The sequence below is a fragment of the Eimeria tenella genome, genomic scaffold, assembly GCF_000499545.2.
Source record: "Eimeria tenella Houghton genomic scaffold, Eth_scaff4343, whole genome shotgun sequence".
Taxonomy (NCBI): domain Eukaryota; phylum Apicomplexa; class Conoidasida; order Eucoccidiorida; family Eimeriidae; genus Eimeria; species Eimeria tenella.
The window spans coordinates 1-5,097 of NW_013545265.1; the positions used below are offsets into that span (position 1 = coordinate 1).

General features: G+C 31.6%; 8 non-coding genes across 8 annotated transcripts, besides 1 other annotated feature; 4 read left to right on the top strand and 4 right to left on the bottom strand.

Moving 5' to 3' along the window:
- Positions 1-114: 114 nt before the first annotated feature.
- Positions 115-186: a sequence feature (RNA overlapping with rRNA (ETH_t00000024) was converted to a misc_feature.).
- A 520-nt stretch (positions 187-706) lies between these two features.
- On the bottom strand, positions 707-819 carry ETH_r00000002. The gene has a single exon (XR_001230604.1). It is a non-coding gene; the product is annotated as a ribosomal RNA (ribosomal RNA).
- Positions 820-2,905: 2,086 nt separating this feature from the next.
- Positions 2,906-2,980, bottom strand: ETH_t00000025. Its single transcript has one exon. It is a non-coding gene (tRNA).
- A 25-nt stretch (positions 2,981-3,005) lies between these two features.
- ETH_t00000026 lies at positions 3,006-3,079 on the bottom strand. Its single transcript has one exon. It is a non-coding gene (tRNA).
- Positions 3,080-3,105: 26 nt separating this feature from the next.
- ETH_t00000027 lies at positions 3,106-3,177 on the top strand. Its single transcript has one exon. It is a non-coding gene (tRNA).
- Positions 3,178-3,186: 9 nt separating this feature from the next.
- ETH_t00000028 lies at positions 3,187-3,260 on the top strand. Its single transcript has one exon. It is a non-coding gene (tRNA).
- A 120-nt stretch (positions 3,261-3,380) lies between these two features.
- On the bottom strand, positions 3,381-3,453 carry ETH_t00000029. The gene has a single exon. It is a non-coding gene (tRNA).
- Positions 3,454-3,473: 20 nt separating this feature from the next.
- ETH_t00000030 lies at positions 3,474-3,546 on the top strand. The gene has a single exon. It is a non-coding gene (tRNA).
- Positions 3,547-3,631: 85 nt separating this feature from the next.
- ETH_r00000003 lies at positions 3,632-4,120 on the top strand. Its single transcript, XR_001230605.1, has one exon. It is a non-coding gene; the product is annotated as a ribosomal RNA (ribosomal RNA).
- Positions 4,121-5,097: the final 977 nt, after the last annotated feature.

A 5,097-nucleotide genomic window follows, 5' to 3' on the forward strand; every position in this document is an offset into this window, starting at 1 on the left:
TTCAGGTTGCATATGTATATTTAATCGTTTTAATTTTTTTAATTTAGGCCCTAAATAACGTAACATTTTAAAATTTTTTATATAATATTTATTATTTTTATATTTTAATTATAAAACTGATAAAGGGAATTGAACCCCCAACCTTCTGATTACAAATCAGCGGCTCTACCTTTGAGCTATACCAGCAAAATATATTTTTTTCGAACTTTTAGTCAAAAAATGCTAAAATTATTACTAATTGTATACACTTTTTCTTTTTATCAAATTATCTTTTTGTTTTCTTATTCTATTTATTTAGTTAGATAAGAACATTTATCTTAAAGTATTTTTCTCACTTATATGTTGTCAGTGATTAATATTTATTTAAACTTGGCTACTTAGCGATTATTTTTAGTAAAATAACTAATACACCATAGGTTTAATCTCTTTGGTCCTCTCGTACTAAAAGAAAAACTCTTCAATGTTCTTATGTATACACCGGATATGGACCGAACTGTCTCACGACGTTCTGAACCCAGCTCACGTGCCGCTTTAATGGGCGAACAGACCAACCCTTGAGACCTACTTCAGCCTCAGGATGCGACGAGCCGACATCGAGGTGCCAACCCTCCCCGTCAATAGGAACTTTCGGGGGAGATCAGCCTGTTATCCCTAGAGTAACTTTTATTCGTTAAGCGACAGCCTTTCCACAAAGAACTATCGGATCATTAAGACCGACTTTCGTCCTTGCTCGAGTAGTAACTCTTACAATCAAGCCTTTTTATCCCTTTATAGATTTAATTTTAAAGTAAATATTTAAATTAAAAAAAGACCTTTGTACACCTCCGTTGCCTTTTAGGAGGCTACCGCCCCAGTCAAACTACCTTTTTAAAATTTTTTTATAATTGGTTAACAATATTATAATAAAAAAATAAAATAAATAAGAGTGGTATTTCAAGATAAATAAAATAATTATTTCCCACTTATTCTACACAAATATATTTTATTTTTAATTTCAAAATATAGTAAAGCTTCATAGGGTCTTTCTGTCCAGGTGTAAATAGTCCGTATCTTCACAGACATTTCTATTTCGCCGAATCTTTTTCCAAGACAGCATCCAAGTCGTTACACCTTTCGTGCAGGTCGGAACTTACCCGACAAGGAATTTCGCTACCTTTGGACCGTTATAGTTACAGCCGCCGTTTACTGGAGCTTATAAAAATATTATAATTATCAATATTTTTTTTAACTTACCAGCACTGGGCAGGTGTCAGCCCCCTTACATTGTAATTACACTTAGCGGAGACTTGTGTTTTTGATAAACAGTCGCTTGGATCTCTTTATTGCAGTCCTTTGGACATCCTTTTTCCCGAAGTTACAGGATTATTTTGCCGAGTTCCTTAGAAAAAGTTATTTCGTACTCCTTAGTATATTTATACTTGCTTACTTGTGTCAGTTTTAGTACGGGTGATAATATATTTTAACATATACATTTTTCCAGCTATATATTTTTATTTATATATTAAAAACTATATTATAAAAATATAATAAAAATTATAGGTCACTATTTGTTATATATATTTACAGTAAAGGAAGTTTAACCTTATTACCCATCAATTACATATTTAATCTAATTTTAGGCCCCGACTTTATCTACGTGGTATATCCTTTCGTAGAAAACTTTTAAGCTTTCGGAGTATTAGATTTTACTAATATTTATGCTACTTAAGCTGACATTTTCACTTCTATTTTTTCCATAAAAATTTACATTTTTACTTCTTAAATATAGAACGCTCCTCTATCGATTTAAATATAAATCTCATAGTTTCGGTAAAGTATTTTTTTTACCATTTTCAGTACATAATTTCTAATTTAGCGAGCTATTACGCACTCTTTAAAGGATAGCTGCTTCTAAGCTAACCTCCTAAATATAAATGAAATTAAATTTCTTTTTATTTTTAATACTTTTTAAAACCTTAACTTATGATGTAGGTTGTTTCCTTTTAGACAATTGAGATTTTCCCCAATAGTCTCACTTATTACTTTTTAATATAATAGGTATTATTAGTTTATATATAATTTTTATAATATAAATATAATAAATATTAAATATAGTGCTTTACCACCTTAATTATATATTAAGTAACAGCTGCGCCTCAACGCATTTCGAGGAGAACCAGCTAGCTCCGAATTCGATAAGCATTTCACCGCTAATCTCATCTCTTCTGATGATTTTGCAATATCAACCAGTTCGAACCTCTATATAGACTTATCTATATTTCATTCTGGACAAGATTAATTCATCCGGGTTCGGGTTCTTAATTATAAGCAATTGTTATTATATTATAATAACTCGCGTTAACTCTGGCTTCAATTAAATAAAATTAACCAAATGCTTAAAATAATTAAGACTCGTCAGCTCCTTCTTCAACAGGCATATAGTTAGATTCTTTAATCCTTCTATAGATTGTAAGATAAAAAATTTCATGTTCTTTTCACTTCCCTTCCGGGGATCTTTTCACCTTTCCCTTACGGTACTAGTCCACTATCGATCACTTTAAAGTATTTTATTTTGCAAGGAGGTTCTTGCTTCTTCAATCAGAATTATTTTCTAATTTACTTATTTAAAAATAAATATATTAAATAAATATATTTATCCCATTTCGCTCGCCACTACTTAGGGAATTTTTGTTATTTTTTTTCCTTTAGATACTAAGATGGTTCAGTTCTCTAAGTTTTCTTTTTTTATTAAATTATAAGGTATATTCCTCCTATTCAGAGATCTTTAATTTATTGCATATAGCTAATTAAAGTATTTCGTAATTTAAAACGTCTTTCTTCGTCTTTAAGTATCAAGGTATTCTTTTTTATCTTATAAATATTTAATATTATATTTATTATAATAAATAATAACTTAAGAAATAAAAAACGGAGAACGGAATTGAACCGTTGACCTTCGGATCATGAGCCCGATGAGCTAACCAGACTGCTCTACTCCGTTTATATTAAAAATATATAAAATTAATAAAGCCAAGAGGGAATTGAACCCACACTATTGTGGTCCGTAGCCACATGCTCTTCCAACTTAAGCTATTGGCTTTATATAAATATATTATTATATGAGGAGGGTGGTTAACTCAATGGTAGAGTATATACTTTACAAGTATAAAGTTGTTGGTTCGATTCTAACACTACCCATCTTTAAAAAAACCTATCATTTAAATTGGAAAAGATAAAAACCTTCTAAGTTTTTAATGTAGGTTCAAATCCTACTAGGTTTATAATTTAAAGACGGAAGTGGCGAAATAAGGTATACGCGTTAGATTTAGGTTCTAATAGAATTTTTCTATGAGAGTTCAAATCTCTCCTTCCGTATTTTTTAATATATAAATAATAAATAACTCCACAGGCTGGGATCGAACCAGCGACTTTTCGGTTAACAGCCGAAAGCTCTAACCACTGAGCTACTGAGGAATATATAATATATATTATAGGGGGATATAATGACAATGGTAGAATAGTTCTTTTGCAAAGAAAAAGGTAGCGGTTCGATTCCGCTTATCTCCAAACCATAGATTATATATAAAAACTTCTTAAATGTATTATATTTTATAAAATATTTTTTGTACTAAATGAGTTTGATCCTGGCTCAGGAAAAACGCAAGAGACGTGCCTAACACATGCAAATTTAATGGTTAATAAATTAACTATAGTGAATTGGTGAGTAAAATATGAAAATTTAATTTTAGATTGGAAGTATTTCTAATAACTTAGAAGTAATCTCTGATAAGTGCATATATGTTGCTTTTAAAAAGTTAATACTGTCTAAAAAAAAGTTCATATCTGATTAGCTAGTTAGTAATATAAAAATTTACTAAGGCGAAGATCAGTAGCTGCCCTGAGAGGGGGACCAGCCACATTGGGATTGAAATACAGCCCAAACTCCTACGGGAGGCTGCAGTGGGGAATCTTCTGCAATGAGCGCAAGCTTGACAGAGCGTCGTCACGTGAAGGAAGACAGCTTATTTTTTAGTTGTAAACTTCTTTTACTTAAAAGTGAATATTGACACTTAAGTAAATAAAGTATCGGCAAACTCCGTGCCAGCAGCCGCGGTAAAACGGGGGATACAAGCGTTATCCGGAATTACTGGGCGTAAAGCGTATGTAGGTGGTTTTAATATATTTTTATATAAAAAAAACTTGATATTTGTTTTTAGTAAAAAAATTATTAAACTAGAGTCTGTTAGGGGTAAAAGGAATTTTTTGAGGAGTAGTGAAATGCAAAGATACAAAAAAGAAGACCAAAAGCGAAAGCATTTTACTAGGACAGTTTATTTTACTGACACTGAGATACGAAAGTTAAGGTAGCGAATGGGATTAGATACCCCAGTAGTCTTAACTGTAAACGATGGATACTCGGAATAATATATAAATAATATTTTATTCCTTAGCTAACGCGTTAAGTATCCCGCCTGAGTAGTACGCTCGCAAGAGTGAAACTTAAAGGAATTGACGGGGGCTCGCACAAGCGGTGGAGCATGTGGTTTAATTCGATGTAACGCGAAGAACCTTACCAGAGCTTGAAATATAGGTTTTTAAAAATTTAATAAATTTTTATTAATATAACCATCTACAGGTGGTGCATGGCTGTCGTCAGCTCGTGTCGTGAGATGTTGGGTTAAGTCCCGCAACGAGCGTATCCCTTATTTAAAGTTAAATATCTTTAAAAACTGCCTATATTTTTTATATAAAATAAGGAGGAAGGAATGGAAAACGTCAAGTCCTCATGCCCTTTATGCTCTGGGCTATACACGTGCTACAATGGATGATACAATAAATTTAATATAAAGAAAAATTTTTCTTTTTTTTATTTGAAAAAATAAATATAAATATACTTAAATTCATTCTTAGTTCGGAACATAAATTGCAATTTATTTATGTGAAGCTGGAATCGCTAGTAATCGCCGGTCAGCCTTACGGCGGTGAATAAGTCATCGAGCCTTGTACACACCGCCCGTCACACCATGGAAATTAATTATTATTAAAACTTCTGTTTAAGAAAATAAATAAGAATTAGTAACTGGGGTGAAGTCGTAACAAGGTAGCAGTACTGGAAGG